Source organism: Bos indicus, chromosome 13 (assembly GCF_029378745.1).
Source record: "Bos indicus isolate NIAB-ARS_2022 breed Sahiwal x Tharparkar chromosome 13, NIAB-ARS_B.indTharparkar_mat_pri_1.0, whole genome shotgun sequence".
Taxonomy (NCBI): Eukaryota; Metazoa; Chordata; class Mammalia; order Artiodactyla; family Bovidae; genus Bos; species Bos indicus.
This window is the reverse complement of record NC_091772.1, coordinates 25,747,371-25,767,289: the sequence shown is the minus strand read 5'-3', so window position 1 is coordinate 25,767,289 and position 19,919 is coordinate 25,747,371. Positions and strand designations below refer to the sequence as shown.

The 19,919-nt window shown below is 42.1% G+C and overlaps 2 protein-coding genes across 2 annotated transcripts in view; one reads left to right on the top strand and one right to left on the bottom strand.

The window, feature by feature from the left end:
* The window catches only part of THNSL1 (threonine synthase like 1), a 144,214-nt gene extending 125,349 nt beyond the window's left edge, over window positions 1-18,865 (bottom strand). Inside the window, exon 1 of the mRNA XM_070800828.1 lies at window positions 18,764-18,865. The gene's annotated coding sequence lies outside the window, so the exon portion shown is untranslated. The remainder of the gene's footprint in view (window positions 1-18,763) is intronic.
* PRTFDC1 (phosphoribosyl transferase domain containing 1) overlaps window positions 1-19,919 on the top strand; it is a 130,730-nt gene that overhangs the window by 43,721 nt on the left and 67,090 nt on the right. The window lies entirely within an intron of this gene.

Below are 19,919 nucleotides of genomic sequence, written 5' to 3'. Positions count from 1 at the left end.
AGTTTTTATTTAATGGAATCCAGTAGTGATTCATGTGGTCAAGTATCCTTTGGCAGTAAAAGAAGTGGGCTTGAATTTTGTAGACTTGCATTTTTGAATATTTGATTTATTGAAGCCAGATAGATCTATAAACATATTTCTGAGGGGAGAAAAAGGCTTGCTCTCACACCAACAACCAGAAATGCTAGGATTTTAGTTGATTCTCACTGAATTAACATTGATTATGGGATTGACTGTGACCGTCCATTACAGTTTGACATACATTATCTTCATCTTCCATAGCTATGATATACACTGCAAGATAAAAAGAAAAAGCTATGAGTTGCTAGATGACGTGCTCGTGGTCACCCAGCTTGTGATTGGTAAAACCAGAATTAAATCTTAGGCTTTCTGGCTTTATGCCCATTCCTCAACCAAAGCTGCATTCTTCCCCTAGTCCTTAAAATACATGTGAGTTGTCAAGCTAATAATGGTCCTTAATTTGCTGATACGCCATCTTCTGCCATTGTTCAGCTCATTGGATTTGAGCTCAAACAAAACAGCTCAGGTTTGTTTTGTTTCCATTTTATTGGACTAAATCTGCGTGGGAACATGGCATTCTTGACAGAGTCTGGCCACGGCACTGAGAAAGGTCCTTGTACTGCTCAACCGGCCCCCTACCTAATTTCAATGAGGTGCTAAGGGTTTCATGGACTTTCTGTAGGAGGTGAGATGAAACAAAATGTAAAGAGCAATATTGCATAGGAACCTGGAATGTCAGGTGCATGAATCAAGGCAAATTGGAAGTGGTCAAACAGGAGATGGCAAGAGTGAATGTTGACATTCTAGGAATCAGCAAACTAAAATGGACTGGAATGGGTGAATTTAACTCAGATGACCATTATATCTACTACTGTGGGCAGGAATCCCTCAGAAGAAATGGAGTAGACATCATGGTCAACAAAACAGTCTGAAATGCAGTACTTGGATGCAATCTCAAAAATGATCTCTGTTCGTTTCCAAGGCAAACCATTCAATATCACGGTGATCCAAGCCTATGCCTCAACCAGTAACACTGAAAAAGCTGAAGTTGAACGGTTCTATGAAGACCTACAAGACCTTTTAGAACTAACACCCAAAAAAGATGTCCTTTTCATTATAGGGGACTGGAAGGCAAAAGTAGGAAGTCAAGAAACACCTGGAGTAACAGGCAAATTTGGCCTTGGAATACGGAATGAAGCAGGGCAAAGACTAATAGAGTTTTGCCAAGAAAATGCACTGGTCATAGCAAACACCCTCTTCCAACAACATAGGAGAAGACTCTACACATGGACAGCACCAAATGGTCAACACCGAAATCAGATTGATTATATTCTTTGCAGCCAAAGATGGAGAAGGTCTATACAGTCAGCAAAAACAAGACCAGGAGCTGACTGTGGCTCAGATCATGAATCCTTATTGCCAAATTCAGACTGAAATTGAAGAAAGTGGAGAAAACCACTAGACCATTCAGGTATGACCTAAATCACATCCCTTATGACTATACAGTGGAAGTGAGAAATAGATTTAAGGGACTAGATCTGATAGACAGAGTGCCTGATGAACCATGGAATGAGGTTCGTTACATTGTACAAGAGACAGGGATCAGGACCATCCCCATGGAAAAGAAATGCAAAAAAGCAAAATGGCTGTCTGAGGAGGCCTTACAAATAGCTGTGAAAAGAAGAAAAGCAAAAAGCAAAGGAGAAAAGGAAATATATAAGCATCTGAATGCAGAGTTCCAAAGAATAGCAAGGAGAGATAAGAGAGCCTTCCTCAGGGATCAATGCAAGGAAACAGAGGAAAACAACAGAATGGGAAAGACTAGAGATCTCTTCAAGAAAATTAGAGATACCAAGGGAACATTTCATGCAAAGATGGGCTCAATAAAAGACAGAAATGGTATGGGCCTAACAGAAGCAGAAGATACTAAGAAGAGGTGGCAAGAATACACAGAAGAACTATACAAAAAAGATCTTCACGACCCAGATAATCACTGTGGTGTGATCACTCACCTAGAGCCAGACATCCTGGAACGTGAAGTCAAGTGGGCCTTAGAAAGCATCACTACGAACAAAGCTAGTGAAGGTGATGGAATTCCAGTTGAGCTATTTCAAATCCCGAAAGATGATGCTGTGAAAGTGCTGCAGTCAATATGCCAGCAAATCTGGAAAACTCAGCAGTGGCCACAGGACTGGAAAAGGTCAGTTTTCATTCCAATCCCAAAGAAAGGCAATGCCAAAGAATGCTCAAACTACCGCACAACTGCACTCATATCACACGCTAGTAAAGTAATGCTCAAAATTCTCCAAGTCAGGCTTCAGCAATATGTGAACTATGAACTTCCAGATGTTCAAGCTGGTTTTAGAAAAGGCAGGGGAACCAGAGATCAAATTGCCAACATCTGCTGGATCATGGAAAAAGGAAGAGAGTTCCAGAAAAACATCTATTTCTGCTTTATTGACAATGCCAAAGCCTTTGACTGTGTGGATCACAATAAACTGTGGAAAATTCTGAAAGAGATGGGAATACCAGACCACCTGACCTGCCTCTTGAGAAATTTGTATGCAGGTCAGGAAGCAACAGTTAGAATTGGACATGGAACAACAGACTGGTTCCAAATAGGAAAAGGAGTCCGTCAAGGCTGTATATTGTCACCTTGCTTATTTAACTTATATGCAGAGTACATCATGAGAAACGCTGGACTGGAAGAAGCACAAGCTGGAATCAAGATTGCTGGGAGAAATATCAATAACCTCAGATATGCAGATGACACCACCCTTATGGCAGGAAGTGAAGAGGAGCTAAAAAACCTCTTGATGAAGGTGAAAGTGGAGAGTGAAAAAGTTGGCTTAAAACTCAGCATTCAGAAAACGAAGATCATGGCATCGGGTCCCTTCGCTTTTGGGAAATAGATGGGGAAACAGTGGAAACAGTGTCAGAGTTTATTTTTTTGGGCTCCAGAATCACTGCAGATGGTGACTGCAGCCATAAAAATTAAAAGACGCTTACTCCTTGGAAGGAAAGTTATGACCAACCTGGATAGCATATTCAAAAGCAGAGACATTACTTTGCCAACAAAGGTTCGTCTAGTCGAGGCTATGGTTTTTCCAGTGGTCATGTATGGATGTGAGAGTTGGACTGTGAAGAAAGCTGAGCGCCCAAGAATTGATGCTTTTGAACTGTGGTATTGGAGAAGACTCTTGAGAGTCCCTTGGACTGCAAGGAGATCCAACCAGTCCATTCTGAAGGAGATCAGCCCTGGGATTTCTTTGGGGGGAATGATGCTAAAGCTGAAACTCCAGTACTTTGGCCATCTCATGCAAAGAGTTGACTCATTGGAAAAGACTCTGATGCTGGGTGGGATTGGGGGCAGGAGCAGAAGGAGATGACAGAGGATGAGATGGCTTGATGGCATCACTGACTCGATGGACATGAGTTTGAGTGGACTCCGGGAGTTGGTGATGGACAGGGAGGTCTGGCGTGCTGTGATTCATGGGGTTGCAGAGTCGGACAGAACTGAGCGACTGAACTGAACTGAACTGAACTGACAGTCTATGGGGTCAGTCGGACATGACTGAGTGACTAAGACTAAAGCATTGGAAGAAAGGGACATTCTACCCCTACACAAAGCTGTCAAAATTAAGAAGAAATATACACAATATTTTTAGATTCATCCATTCAACTAACATTCAGTGAAAGTCTGTGCATCAGTGATTCTGCTAGATCCCGTCAGTTTGCGAAAACATAAGCCCCAAATAATCCCTGTCCTTGAAGAGACCACAGCCCAAAGGGTAAGTAGTGCGATCACAGATAATGGATATTTTTATAATAAAAAGAGTGTGCATACCAGCTACTTATTTAAAAGTCCTGCAATATCTCTCTAATCTTTCAGGTAGATGGTCTTTTATTTAATATTTATTTATTTTATTTATTTATTTAGTGGTCGCGTTGGGTCTTAGTTGCAACATGTGGGATCCAGTTCCCTGACCAGGGGTGGATCCCAGGCCCATTGAACTGGGAGCTCAGAGTCTTAGCCACTGGACCACCATGGAAGTCCCTGAGGCAAATGTTCTCATCCCCACTTAACATATGAGGTCACCAAGGCTCAGGAAGTTTAGGCACTCTGTTTGAGATTGATCTTCCCAGGGTGGGAGTTGATGTTTCCAACAGCCGCCCTCTTTCCTGCATTCTCAGTCCAGCCAGAGATCTGTTTTCCTTGAGGTAGATGGAATCAAAGGGGCTATTTGGAAGAGAGGTTAACTCCTAATGTTCATCTCTTGCCTCCATACCCCACCTCGGTTACTAGGGCCCTAGTGGAAATAGGTCTCAGATCCAGTGAAGGAGTACAGTTGCACATGGAAAGTTCTAGCATCCAGCCCTTCCCATCTCCTTCCAGCCCTGGCTATGCTGGCAGTCCTTAGAGAAAAAAAAACCAGATACTTTGTCACTTAGTATATTTCTTCCTGCCGGAGACTGTGAAAAATAACAAAATATGTAAAGAAACACTGTTTAGGCATTAAAAAATGTTGCCTTAAAATACAGCTTGGAATCTTCCAGTCCTTTATTCATTAAAGGATAGAAGGCATGTTCAATTAAATTCAACTAATCAAAAATGCACTGAGGGTATGTTATGTGGCAGCTTGGGTGGGAGAGGGGCTTGGGGAAGAATGCATATATGTATAGGCCTGGCTGAGTTGAGTCCCTTCGCTGTTCACCTGAAACTGTCACAACATTGTTAATCAGCTGTACTCCAGTACAAAATAAAAAGTTCAGAGGTAAAAAAATAAAACACTTTTATTTTTTTAAAAATGCATTGAGGGTCTTCTGTTACGACAGGAGTGGGCGTGTAAACATGTGATGTAGCCCTGGGCCTTGGAAGACTTTGTCACAGATGAAGCCACGGTCAGTGAAACTTTACTCTAAAAGGCTCTATTCAACATTCATGTTAAATGTCTTGGACCATATCCTAGAAAGCAGCGTTGCCCTCAAGTAAAATTTTCCCACATTTAATGCTCAAAACAGTTGGTTGCTAGAAAACTCTGTAAAGAAATTTTACTGAAAATCAAACTCTGAGGGCAAAGGTTATGACATTTTGTTGCCTGGCTTCAGAATGAAATAGCCTTTTATTCTGTATTCTCTATTTACACTGGGTTAGAATACTTCCCTTTGAAATGTATTTGGATATAGTTTTAAAATGAGAAAGGACAGAAAGAAAAAGGAAGAAAACAATCATTCAAAATATATTTTTATTGTTAAGACATTACATTTGAAAGAGTAGAATTTCTTCAGTAGTGTGGATGAAGCTGTTATAGATTTTCAGACTCAAGTGAATTTTAATTAGCTCCAAAACTATCATGTTGCTTTTTTCATAGAAATGATTTTTTTTTCTTCTCAAGAATTTGCCTAGAAGTGATTCAAGTCAGATACTTTTATCCTGTGGGAATTCTAACTCATAAGCTCTCCATCTCCATCTCCAGAGTCATTTTCCATTTTTATTCATATCTACACTGTCCCATTTTTCCATAATGTGTTCATGTGACTTTTATATTCAAGAAAGTTAAAATGTGAGCTGCTTTCTGTTATGAAAGGATAGAACTATGACATAACTGTATGCCCGTATTCCAAAGAAACCCATTAAAGGAAAGATCAGCTAGCAGCAAAATCAGGAAAAGTGCCAGAATTGCCTGACATCTTGTCCATTTCTCTATTCTTCGGACCTGTGCCTCTCAGAACCAGGGCCTGTGATGCTTGACTAGGAGCAAGCAGCCAGTAACCTCAAGATATCTCTGAGGAGCAGCCGAGGCAAACCTCTTATGTGTGTTGCTCCCTTAAAATGAGGTCTTATAGTAATCTCACTTTTATTTCTTTGATAAATAAAAATGTTCCAGTTCACTGGCCTCTTAGCAGAAATGCCAAGGATACCAAAGAATCAAAGACAGGCTTTCATGTTCCTTCTGTGTGGTCTATATTCTGGCCATGTATCAAGGGAGATATTATTCTATTTGTTCCACATGATCAGGTAAACTCATTCATTCATCCTTACGTCATTAGTTCCAGGTATCAGCGAGGCCTATCAGCATCTAGGAATTAGTAAGTGTGTGTGCACACATGTACACATAAGCTAGTATTATGTTAGCATTCAAATTATACCACATTATGTTTATTCTTAGTATTTCTTCATATGCAGCATCTACGGATCCTCATATGATGGGTGACCCAGGCCTCTCTTGACTTCAGAGGGGACCTGGCAGCCACAGTGTCATGAGAACTGCAATGAGGCATATAGCACAGAGAGGCATACAGTAAGAGTTGCGGGTTCCATCCCTGAGTCAGGAAGATCCCTGGAGAAGGAAATGGCAACCAACTCCAGTATTCTTGTCGGGGAAATCCATGGACAGAGGAGCCTGGTAGGCTATAGTCCATAGGGTGGCAAAGAGTCGGGCACGACTATAATGACTTGGCATGCATGCATGTTGTACACAAAGCCTGGGAGCAGAGAGACCGTGGAGAGCCTCCTCAACTGAGTCATGAATGCAGAAGAGGGCTCCCTTTGAAGATAAGGGGAGATGGGACTCAGGCTGAGGAAGCAGCACCTCCCACTCCAGAGGAACAAGAAGAAACTTGATCTGGGATGGATGGAGGCCCATGTGCTCAGGGTGTGATAGGAAGCAGGTCTGCAAAGATGGGCCTGGTCACCTCTGAGAAGTTGCCCCTGACCCTCTGGGCCTAGAGGATGAGTGAAATGAGCCGGGTAGAGAAAGACAAATACTGTGTCATGATGTCACCTAATGTGGAATCTAAAAAACAAATGAATGAATATTACAAAATGGAGCAGACTCACAGAGAACAAACTAGTGGTTACCAGTGGGAAGAGGGTTGGGAAGGGCAAGATAGGGGTAGGGGATTGAGAGGTTATACTGCAAAACATAAAGAATTAAGCCCAGATTTTTTAATAACCATGAATGGAGTATAACCTTTAAAATTTTTGAATCACTGTGTTTTACATCTAAAATGTACATAATATTGTAGATCAACTATGGAAGTTTTAGTTGCTCACTCGTGTCCAACTCTTTTGAGATCCCATGGATTGTAGCCCGCCAGGCTCCTCTCTCCATGGAATTCTCCAGGCAAGAATACTGGAGTAGGTTGCCATTCCCTTCTCCAGGGGATCTTCCTGACCCAGGGATTGAACCCAGGTCTCCTACTCTGTAGGCAGATTCTTTACTGTCTAAACCACCAGGGAAGCCCGCTAGATCAACTAGACCACGAGTGTAATTACATACAGAAACGTGCTCAAATTGTGAGTGTACAACTCAATGAATCTTTCGCCAAGTAAATATGAATACACTTGTGTGATCATTACCAGTTAACTACAAATAGAACGTTACCGATGGCTTCTTAACTAGTTTTCAACTTTTTAATTGGAGTATAGTTGATTTATAGTGTTTCAGGTGTACAGCAGTGATTCAGTTATAAATATCTATTCTTTTAAAGACTTTTCCATTATAGAATATTACAAGATATGGGATACCTGTGCTATACAGTAGGTCTTTGTTTTAGTTTTCAACTTTTACACGATGCTCAGTAAATAACAATTTACTTAGTTTGTGAAGATGATCCAGTCGTCTTTTCTCACAGAAGTCTCTGTCCTGTGTTATTCCATTCATAGTGGGGAATTTGTGTCAAACAATCTACTCAGTCTTTTATGGTCTTAGAGAAATCAGTAGGTATTTGTTGAAAGAATAAATGATTATCTAAACCAACCGTTATGGTAGAACACCAAAAAAATGAAGGAGAAAGAAAGTTAGCTAGACTCTTTTAATATATATATGTATTTATTTATTTGTCTGCCCTAGGTCTTAGTTGCAGCATGTGGGATCTAATTCCCTGACCAGGTATCAAACCTGGGCCCTCTGCATTGGGAGCACGGAGTCTTAGCCATTTAGAGCACCAGGGAAAAGTGAAAGTGAAAGTTGCTCAATTGTGTCTGACTCTTTGCAACCCCACGGACTGTATAGCCCATGGAATTCTCCAGGCCAGAATACTGGAGTGGGTAGCCTTTCCCCTCTCCAGGGGATCTTCCCAGCCCAGGGATCAAACCCAGGTCTCCTGCCTTGCAGGTGGATTCTTTACCAGCTGAGCCACCAGGCAAGCTGTAATTTTGATAGATGACATTTGCTTGCTTTTGCTCCTAGCTCTCTTCCTAAGACCTCGTCACTGTGTGGCGGGAGGAAAAAGCTCTCTAAGTTTCAGTGTCACTCTCTTTGGTCTCAAGTGTGAAGAAAACTGTAAAAAGTAACTTCCTCCAGGACTTCTAGAAAGAGCCACAGAGGCCGTTTGCACTGGATTGCGTTTACGAAGACTAGATCCTCACCCTGGTTCTGATGTGACCTACTGAATCACAGTCTCAGGCAAAAGCTGAGTGGGTCTCTCCTCTGTGAAAGGACAGAAGTAGACAATTGCTAGAAATTATTCCTACTCTAAGATTCTGAGGGCTTCCCTGGTGGCTCAGAGGTAGAAAAAAATCTTTCTGTGGTGCAGGAGACACAGGTTCAATCCCTGGGTCGAGAAGATCCTCCAGAAGAGGAAATGGCAATCACTCCAGTATTTTTGCCAGGAAAACTCCACAGACAGAGTAGCCTGGCAGGCTACAATCCAAAGAGTCACAAAGAGTCAGACACAACTGATTACGCATGCACCACTACTAAAATTCTAACGACACCCGCTTTTTTCACAATGAGTAGCTGGGTGCAGCCTCTGGCCACAGAGGAGATAAAAACGAACTGGGCCTCGCCAGTAGTGAGCCATTGACATGGCTCTGTGAGTTGGTCAGTCATACTAACCAGGCAGAGAGAGATCCATGCCTAACTAGGATGTGAACTATCACTCTGCAAAAGAGCAATTTAAAGATTAAGGGGGAAAAAAGAAAAAATCCCGGGCAATCTTATCCCTCTCCCATCTAGCCAGACGGGCAGCTTTGATGAGTAATCCATCGATCGCTCTAAACCATCAGCCTTCTTTCATCCAGATTTGCTACAGCAGAATTTTCACTGCCAAAAGCGACTCCGAGTGTGCAGGCTCGGGCCGTCCGAATGGTGCAAGAATTGCAGTGATACTCAATTGGGGGAGATTCTGAGGCTTTGGACCCTGTGGATAGATAGCCTGTGACAAGTCATCTGGGCTTTCGACTGTCTCATTTTGGGGAGTTGGATATTCATAGATGTTCAGGAAGAGAAATTCACTGAAGTACAGTGGTTTAACACAACAGGAAGCTGTTCTTGGTGTGACTAGTTCCACAACATGGGAACAATTAGAAATGTTCTGTGGCAGCCTTTTTAAAAACACACTTTCGTGTGTATTAGTGAGGTTAGGCAGTGGGGAGTCATCTCTGTTTAAAAGCAACTTTCCTTTGGTAACATCTATTTTTCCCGCACTGTGACAGCATGCATACGCTCTGACCCTTGCCGGTTTCTTGACGCTTCTGATTGCTGACATTCTGCCAGAAAAGAAACACCCACTTGGTTTCTTCTCACACAGTCGCAGGTTCCTTTTTTCTTACTGACTTGATGTTACCCTGCTCGGCCATTCAAGAAACAAGAGCCTGACAATAGAGATCTTAATTGTGGCCTGCAAGCCACTACATGTGCATAAAGGAATGGTGATACAATTTCCTGTTAAATTGTGTGATGATATTTGAGGCATATGATTTTGAAGAATTTTAGAGGATGAAACTAATTTCTGATGCTAAATTATGATTTCCAGGTTGTAAGTACTTTGTACTATGGTAGTTTGAAGTTCAGTTTTCAGATTAGAAATTTCAAACACCCATTCTTGACAGGTGACCATGAAGTAATTTCCTTTCTTAAGGATGTGCACAGGAAGCAAGGTTCTTCCTTTTTAATGCACCCTTTATGCATAGATTTTATTTATATAAAATGTGCATCCTGAGTCTTTGTAAGTAGTGTTCAGCCCAGTTATTTTTTTTTTTAATTCTGAAAGCAAATGTACAAAATTTGGCAACTAAAAATCCAGACTCATTGGGCTTGCAAAGTGATGTTATATAGATTCATTGATTTGGTTTGTAGGAGAAAAGACTGATTAAAAAAAAAAAAAAAAATCAGTGAATGGATTTGAGGAAACTACCTAAAATAAAGAGCTATATATCCCAAAGAGCATTTTCTTTTGGTCACCCAATTAGCACCTTCTTCTTTCATTATCCTCACTCAAAGTTCTAGAAGATTCTGAGATGTTGCCTGTGTTAATTAGCCAGAGTAAGGGGACAGCTTCTTAGGAGCTGTAGAAGTTGGTGGGGAAAATTCAGTTGCAAAAATACTAAGTTCCCTAAAATTATATAAAAAGTCAGCTGCAGAGATGCAGTTTCAGAGTTTCTGTTTTTTCTGGTTTACTTTCCTGTTTGAGCTGAGACATGAAATGGTGTGTAACCTCCTGATCCAGGGCTTCAAGGGACTCTGGCCCAACACCACCACCATCTCTCCATGTCTTCTCAATACTTGTTCAGCTTTTCATAAGAATTTGTATTTGGAAAGAAACTCTGAAGAGTCAAATGTTTTTAAGTTCTCTCAGTTTAGCAATATAAGAAATGATCAAATAAATTGTATGCTTTTCAAAAGGGAGGATTAGGTTGCATCAGGAAATTAGGTGAGGTCTGAAATTCTGCCTATTGATGGGCAGTAGGCAGCAATTAAAGTTTTTTTTTTTTTTAATTGATTTTCAAACCTTCACCAGCTAGCAATCTCAGTAGATTTTTTTCTCTTCATAAATAAAATCTGTGCACTCATTTCCAATTCATCTTCAATCTGCTTTTTAAATCTCCCAATTTTAGTGGGTAAGAATCTACAGATATCCACATCTGAACAATAAAGAAAATCCATAACAGGCAGCAATATTATTTAATTTGAAATACTTCCTGCAACATTGTTGGCTGTTCTCTAACAGAATTAGAGCATTTCACTGTTGTGGTAGCATGTTTAAAATGACCATCATTTGTCATGTCATCTGTCTCTATTGTCTTGAAATCTTGGATTTTTAAAGACTCATGCTGGATTTTTCTCTCTGTTTCTAAGCTATGGGTTTCAGCATGACATCTCTAATGATAGCATGATAGAGTACACTTTCTGGTTAGTTAGAAATCAGTGTGTTTTAGAAATGCTAGATTTCAATGGAATAGATAAGTTGTTGTTTCCCATAACCAGTTCTTACCCACTTTTGTGGAAGTGGGTACGAATTTCTTACGAATCTTTTGTGAAAGATTTGAAGTCTTTCATCAGTGGTGGCAGCTCATCTCTGGTCCCATTCAGACAATGGGAATGGGGACAGTCATGCTAAGGGTAACCCCTGTCTAGTGCCCTTTATCCCAGACCACTTCCCAACCACCAAGGGAATTCCTCTACATGAAATAGAGTAAGACATATTTCTTCTTTAATCTCTCTCTCTCACACACACACAAAATTCGGTCCAGCTATTGGAAAGGAAGCAGTAACAAATAATATCAGCAACTGAAGTTGCCCAAGTGTCCCTGACCATGCTGTTCCATCCTCCATGCCTCTCACAGGGAATCCAAATCACCCTGTTGATCACAGTGGTTGATCTCAAGTGGTTATTTGACACAAAGCAGACAAATCTTTCCAGGTCACAAATACAATGATTGGAGTAGAGATGCGATCCAAACCAAACCAACCAAGTCTTCCTTGGAGTTTATCACAGGGAGAAACTATTTTCTCTTAGGTGATGAGGTTATTAGGATGAGCCCAGATATGGAGTGGAAGCAGACACTCGAGAAGGAGAGGGTCCTGAGACCATCTGAGTCTCTGGTTCAGGATGCCCTGTATTCATCCTGCCTTCCTAAGCTTAGCCATTCAGCTCTTCCTGGACAGTCACCTTTCTGTTTAAATTAGTTCAAATGAGCTTCCTATCACTTGCACTTCAGAAAATCCTGAGTTTCACATGTACCAAAAAGAATTTCAAACTCATAGAAAAAGAGGTTGGGTCTGTGATTACCAGAGGCAGAAGTTGGGAGGTTGGGAGAAGGGGGATAACTGGATGAAGGTGGTGAATAGGTACAAACTTCCAATTGCAGAATAAAAAGGTACTAGTAATGGACAACATGATGAATATAATTGACACCACTGTCTGTTGTATATGAAACTTTTTAAAGACTAAATCCTGGGAGTTCTCATCAGATGAAAAAAGGTTTTTGTTTATTTCTTGAATGTTACATCTATTTAATATGATGAGTGTTCACTAAACTTATTTTGGTAATCACTTTATGACATATGTGAGTCAAATCATTATGCTGAACATCCTAAACTTATACAGTGCTATGTGTCAATTTCAATAAAACTAGAAGAAAAAACAATGAAATATTTTTTAGAAGAGCAATTTATGATACCAGTTTTAACCACTAGTAAGCAATGATAATCACGATGGTGTGATCACTCACCTAGAGCCAGACATCCTGGATTGTGAAGTCAAGTGGCCTTAGAAAGCATCACTACGAACAAAGCTAGTGGAGGTGATGGAATTCCAATTGAGCTCTTTCAAATCCTGAAAGATGATGCTGTGAAAGTGCTGTACTCAATATGCCAGCAAATTTGGAAAACTCAGCAGTGGCCACAGAACTGGAAAAGGTCAGTTTTCATTCCAATCCCAAAGAAAGGCAATGCCAAAGAATGCTCAAACTACCGCACAATTGCACTCATCTCACACGCTAGTAAAGTAATGCTCAAAATTCTCCAAGTCAGGCTTCAGCAATACGTGAACCGTGAACGTCCAGATGTTCAAGCTGGTTTTAGAAAAGGCAGAGGAACCAGAGATCAAATTGCCAATATCTGCTGGATCATGGAAAAAGGAAGAGAGTTCCAGAAAAACATCTATTTCTGTTTTCTTGACTATGTCAAAGCCTTTGGCTGTGTGGATCACAATAAACTGTGGGAAATTCTGAAAGAGATGGGAATACCAGACCACCTGATCTGCCTCTTGAGAAACCTGTATGCAGGTCAGGAAGCAACAGTTAAAACTGGACATGGAACAACAGACTGGTTCCAAATAGGAGAAGGAGTCCGTCAAGGCTGTATTTTGTCACCCTGTTTATTTAACTTATATGCAGAGTACATCATGAGAAACGCTGGACTGGAAGAAGCACAAGCTGGAATCAAGATTGCTGGGAGAAATATCAATAACCTCAGATATGCAGATGACACCACCCTTATGGCAGAAAGTGAAGAGGAGCTAAAGAGCCTCTTGATGAAAGTGAAAGAGGAGAGTGAAAAAGTTGGCTTAAAGCTCAACATTCAGAAAACGAAGATCATGGCATCTGGTCCCATCACTTCATGGAAAATAGATGGGGAAACAGTGGAAACAGTGTCAGACTTTATTTTTTTGGGCTCCAAAATCACTGCAGATGGTGACTGCAGCCATGACATTAAAAGACACTTACTCCTCGGAAGGAAAGTTATGACCAACCTAGATAGCATATTCAAAAGCAGAGACATTACTTTGCCAACAAAGGTCTGTCTAGTCAAGGCTATGGTTTTTCCAGTGGTCATGTATGGATGTGAGAGTTGGACGGTGAAGAAAGCTGAGAACCAAGGAATTGATGCTTTTGAACTGTGGTGTTGGAGAAGACTCTTGAGAGTCCCTTGGACTGCAAGGAGATCCAACCAGTCCATCCTAAAGGAGATCAGTCCTGGGTGTTCATTGGAAGGACTGATTCTGAGGCTGAAACTCCAGTACTTTGGCTACCTCATGTGAAGAGTTGACTCATTGGAAAAGACCCTGATGCTGGGAGGGATTGGGGGCAAGAGGAGAAGGGGACGACAGAGGATGAGATGTCTGGATGGCATCACTGACTCGATGGGCATGAGTTTGAGTGAACTCCAGGAGTTGCTGATGGACAGAGAGGCCTGGTGTGCTGTAATTCATGGGGTCGCAAAGAGTCGGACACAACTGAGGGACTGAACTGAACTGAGGCAATGCATCTTTTTTTTTTTTTTTTTTTTTTGAGGCAATGCATCATATGCATATGTACAGACTTCTCAAGCAGCCCACTATGATTGGATACTTAGGTCTCTTAAAGTGTTCCTGCACTATAAATAAGGCTGTGATACACATCGTTATTCACAATGCATTGTGCCCATCTCTGCTTGTTGCGGTAGGCTTGCTACTAAAACCATGTGTACTTTGAAAGCTTATTTTTTTCATTGGAATATAATTGCTTTATAGTGCTATGTTGGTTTCTGCTGTGCAACATCGTGAATCATCCATAAGTATACATATATCCCCACCCTCTTGAGCCTTCTTCCCACCCACCCCTCTAGGTCATCTCCGAGCAGAGAGCTGAGCTCCCTGTGCTGTACAGCAGCTTCCCACCAGCTCTCTTATTTTACACACAGTAGTGTATGTGTCGGAGAAGGCAGTGGCACCCCACTCCAGTACTCTTGCCTGGAAAATCCTATGGATGGAGGAGCCTGGTAGACTGCAGTCCATGGGGTCGAGAAGAGTCGGACATGACTGAGCGACTTCACTTTCACTTTTCACTTTCATGCACTGGAGAAGGAAATGGCAACCCACTCCAGTGTTCTTGCCTGGAGAATCCCAGGGACGGGGTAACCTGGTGGGCTGCTGTCTATGGGGTCGCACAGAGTCAGGCACAACTGAAGCGACTTAGCAGTAGCAGCAGCAATGTATGTCAGTGCTACTCTCTCAGTTGGTCTGTCCGTCACTCCCCCTCCCTGTGTCCACAAGTCCATTCTGCATGTCTCTGCCTCTATTCCTGCCCTGAAAATAGGTTCATCGGTACATTTTTTGTTACTTGTTTTTCTCTTTCTGACTTCACTCTGTATGACAGGCTCTAGATTCATCCACATCACTTCAGTTGACTCAGTTTTGTTCTTTCTTATGGCTGAGTAATATTCCATTCACACTGGCTGAAATGGTCATGATCAAAGAAAATCTACAAACAATAAATGCTGGAGAGGGTGTGGAGAAAAGGAAATGCTCTTACACTGTTGGTGGGAATGTAAGTTGGTGCAACCAGTATGACGAACAGTATGGAGGTTCCTTAAAAAACTTAAACATAGAACTAACATATGACCCAGCAGTTCCACTATGGGGAATATACCCTGTGAAAAATGAACTCAGAAAGACACATATGTGGCAGTGTTCACCGCAGCACTGCTAAACGATAGCCAGGGCATGGAAGCAACCTAGATGTCCAGGGACAAATGAATGAAGAAAGAAAATGTGCTACTTTGAAAGCTTTTGATACATTATTGCCAGATTTCCCTGCCAAACAATTGCATTTAATATGTACTGTTTATGGAAGTGTTGGGTTTTTTTCCCCCACTCTGTCACCACCTCAGGATCATCATTCTGTTTCTTTAATGTTTCTCAATTATACAGGCAAAACCAACTCATTGTTTTCTTCAGTTTGGACTTCTTGGGAAAAACAGGTCATTCTTACAAAGAAGCCCGGAATTTCCTTCACATTTTAGAGTGTCATCACCATCATCACTCCACTGGGCCTCTGTGGCCACCTCACTCACTCTACCAAAATGCTGACACAGTTTCCTGCCGTCGGAGGGTTCTGTCAGAACATCACATTGCCTAATTTTGATCCAAAATACCAACAGCATTCTTCATTCTTAGAGACAGGGAAGAGAAAGCATCAAATACACATCCTGAGAGATGATAGCAGATGGTAGGAGCATTTCTGCTTTCATTTGTCTGGATTTGTTTAGATGTAGTGACTGAAGGAAAGGTAGGAAAGCCCTTTCATGGACAGAGAAACTGACCTTTCCCAAACCACAGGCAGGGAAAGCTGAGCACTGAAGAATGGATGCTTTTGAACTGTGATGCTGGAGAAGACTCTTGAGAGTCCCTGGACTGCAAGGAGATCAAACCAGTGTATCTTAAAGGAAATCAGTCCTAAATATTCATTGGAAGGACTGATGCTGAAGCTGAAGCTCCAGTACTTTGGCCACCTGATGCAAAGAACTGCTGCTGCTGCTGCTAAGTTTCTTCAGTCGTGCCCGACTCTGTGTGACCCCATAGACGGCAGCCCACCAGGCTCCCCCGTCCCTGGGATTCTCCAGGCAAGAACACTGGAGTGGGTTGCCATTTCCTTCTCCAGTGCATAAAAGTGAAAAGTGAAAGTGAAGTCGCTCAGTCGTGTCCAACTCCTAGCGACCCCATGGACTGCAGCCTACCAGGCTCCTCCATCCATGGGATTTTCCAGGCAAGAGTACTGGAGTAGGGTGCCATTGCCTTCTCAGGATGCAAAGAACTAACTGATTGCAAAAGACTCTGATGCTGAGAAAGATTGAAGGCGGGAGGAGCAGGGGATGACAGAGGATGAGATGTTTGGATGGCATCACCAACTTAATGGACATGAGTTTGAGCAGGTTCCTGGAGTTGGTGATGGACAGGGAAGCCTGGCGTGCTGCAGTTCATGGGGTCACAAAGAGTCGGACACGACTGAGCGACTGAACTGAACTGACTGAAACCAACCTTAAGGAGACTTTGAGCCAGCTCTTGATTTTTTAATGCACCCACAATAGTTTCTCCTTCTGGTATGGAGTTGGAATGACCTTGGATTTCACAGAGACACAGTGCCTCTCATTGCAGACTGAATGACTCATGCTCTGTCTTTCCTCTGTCTCCATTCCAAACAGGGTGCATTTGCTCTTGTCTTTTTCTCCCCTTCCATTAGAAACAGACTAAATCTACCGTTATACTCTCAGAAGTTGAACTTAGTGAACTCTGGGATTCTCATGAAGAGGCCTGAGTGGAGAAAGGCCAGGTCTCATAATTAAGGGCTTTGGGGAGCATCCTTTTGGGCGCGTGCCAGTGGCTTCTGGACCCTGTTGTCCAGCCAGAGCCCCTTCTCTGCGTGTTGCAGTGTGAGTGTGATGTGGCCAGAGTGGATGCTTGAGACTTTTTTCTCTGTGACAGTGCAGAATACGAAAGAAGGGGGAGACACTATATTCATTTCATTTTTAGGTTAAGTTGATGTTGACTTTTAAATTCCATTGGTCTGAGAATTACTATATGAAAAAAATTTAATAAAGTTTGTACTGTGCTGTGCTTAGTCATTCAGTCGTGTCCAACTCTTTGCAACCCCATGGACTGTAGTCCTCCAGGGTCCTCTGTCCATGGGTATTCTCCAGACAAGAACACTGGAGTGGATTGCCATGCCCTCCTCCAAGGGATCTTCCCATCCAGTGATCAAACCCAGATCTCCCGCATTGCAGGCAGATTCTTTACCATCTGAGCCACCAGGGAAGTTTGTACTAATGTATCATTATTATTGATGTAATGGGTTTAAAAGATTGCATTAAATCATATTGATTTTCATTTTAATCAGTCTATTATATGCAATATATATAGTGGATTGACCAGTTTGTTTGGGATTTTCCATAAGATGCTATAGAAGAAACTGAATGGACTTTTTTGCCAACTTAATATGTTAAATATTAAATACAGTTTTCCTATTTAAATACACATGTGTATGTATATATTTGGGTATCCCTGGTAGCTCAGCCAGTAGAGAATACACCTTTAATGCAGGAGATCCCAGTTCGATTCCTAGTTCTGGAAGATCCCCTGGAGAAAGGATAAGCTACCTGCCTCGAGTAATCTTGGGCTTCCCTGGTGGCTCAGACGGTAAAGAATCCACCTGCAGTGTGGGAGACCTGGGTTCGATCCCTGGGTTGTGAAGATCCCCTGGAGAAGGAAATGGCAACCGAACCGACTCCAGTATTCTTGCCTGGAGCATCCCCATGGACAGAGGAGCCTGGCAGTCTACAGTCCATAGCGTTGCAAAGAGTCAGAAACAACTGAGCGACTAAGCACACAGGTACATATTTGCCCAGCTTCAACTTTACACTCCTCCTAGGTTTTAAGGCTTTCTTTCACTTGTTCCAGAACTGCATCTTTTCCCTAAGCTCATGGCAGGTCCCCTCATATATAGAAAACTACTTTGTGTATTTAAATAAGAAAAATTTAGAGATTTGCAGAAGAAAAGCTGCATGGATATAGAAACAGAATATAGAATATACATTTCTAATTCAACCTTGGTGTAAGTCACATCTTCTCTGGGCCTCAGTTTTCACATTATGTAAGGAGAGTTTTATCATTAGAAGAGGTAACACAAGTAAACACCTCTCTTTACAACTCAGACCTGTCTGGGGAGCCAGGCCCTGAGTCTTTCACAAGCCATCAGCTCTTTCCCTCCCTCTTCCTCCTCCTAAATTTTAGCGCAATTCCCCTCTAGCTCTTCACCTGCTAATAAGGCCAGTCCGTAGGGTTAATAACCACCATTGCTTCTTACTCGGTTGTCAGAATAAGTTTGAGGTTCAGAGGTTGGAGTTCAGAGGTTGCTCTGTGAGGCACATAAACCAGGAGCGGTTGAACTTGGAGTTGAACCTATGTTATCAAGCTCCAGAGCCGTGAGCTTAACCACCGAATTATGCCGTCTCCAGCAGCCTGATGGTTCTCCAATTTTTTTTCAGCACTGAAACTTTTTAAGTGATATCTTCCATAAAACCTCAAAATTGGGGCTGCTCTGGGTCAGTGGGAACCAGGGTCTCAGCCGCTTGGCCTCATCTACAAAGTCAGGTGGGCCCCATGGTGCTGCCACAGAACTCTGAGTGGCCGGAAGTGGAAAAGAAACCACTACACTCTCATGACTACACGTGACCACGATGGATGGAGCAACACCCACCTTGCCTCCTCTCCAGAGTCTCTGGGTGAAGACCAAGCAGTCAGGGTCCGCAGAGGCAGAGGCCAGCTCGTGACTCACAGCTTGAACAGCAGCGCCAACAGCCAGAGGGCCCGCAGAGCTGCCCTATTTTCATACTTCCTTTGAAAGCCGCAGAAACATTATCAGGAGACAGGCGGCATCTGCACTTCCTCTGCCTTGATCCCCCCTCACATTTCCAGTAGATATGACAAGGGAGGTGCCCTCGGGCCTTCATTTTGGAGTACAGCCGCCAGTAGCATTGCCAAGTTGGTTAATGGTCATTTGTATCTTTTTTTTTTTTTTTGCCACATCTTGTGGCTTGCAGGATCCCTGACCAGGAATTGAACCCTGTCCCCAGCAGCGAAAGCACCAAGCCCTAACCACTGGACCACCAGGAAATTCCCAAATTTGTATTATTTTCATGGTGTTCACCATAATGGTCAAGTGTAAGAACTCTGCCATGGGTGGACCTGGGTTCCCATTCTGGCCCTGCCAGTGAGTGGGCTTGGATCAGCTTTTTAATTAAGATGCCATTTTCTCATCTGAAAAATGAGATAAAGGGACTTCCCTGGGGGCCCAGTGGTTAAGACTTCACGCTTCTGATGCAGGGAGGGAGGGTGCAACCCCTGGTTGGGGAACTAAGATGCCACGTGCCCTACAGACAGTAAATAAATTTTTTTAAAAAAGAAAGAAAATGAGATAAAGCAAGTAAAACCCAGCACAGCATCTACCACAATAAAGGTTAGCTATTAATAATATTGTAAGTTAACAAGAGATATGTTTCTAGTTATAAGAAAAGTCAGTGTTTTAAAAAACTTTATTAATACATATAGTTACATAATTTTTAAGAGATGGACCCATGAGAACTTTTTTTTTTTTTTTTTTAGTTTGGATACTTCCCTTCTGAACTGCATTTGAATATTTTTTAATGATTTCCACAGTAAGTCTAGTTAATATCCATTGCCACATATAGTTACAAAACTTTTTTCTTCTTATGAGAACTTTTAAGATCTACTCTCTTAGCATGATGTAAGATATAGCCTGTTGACTATAGTTAATAATACCAGTTACAACAGTATTGTGTATTTCAGAGTTGCATTTGAATTTTAAGTGAGTTTTCTCTCACTGTGTAATTTAG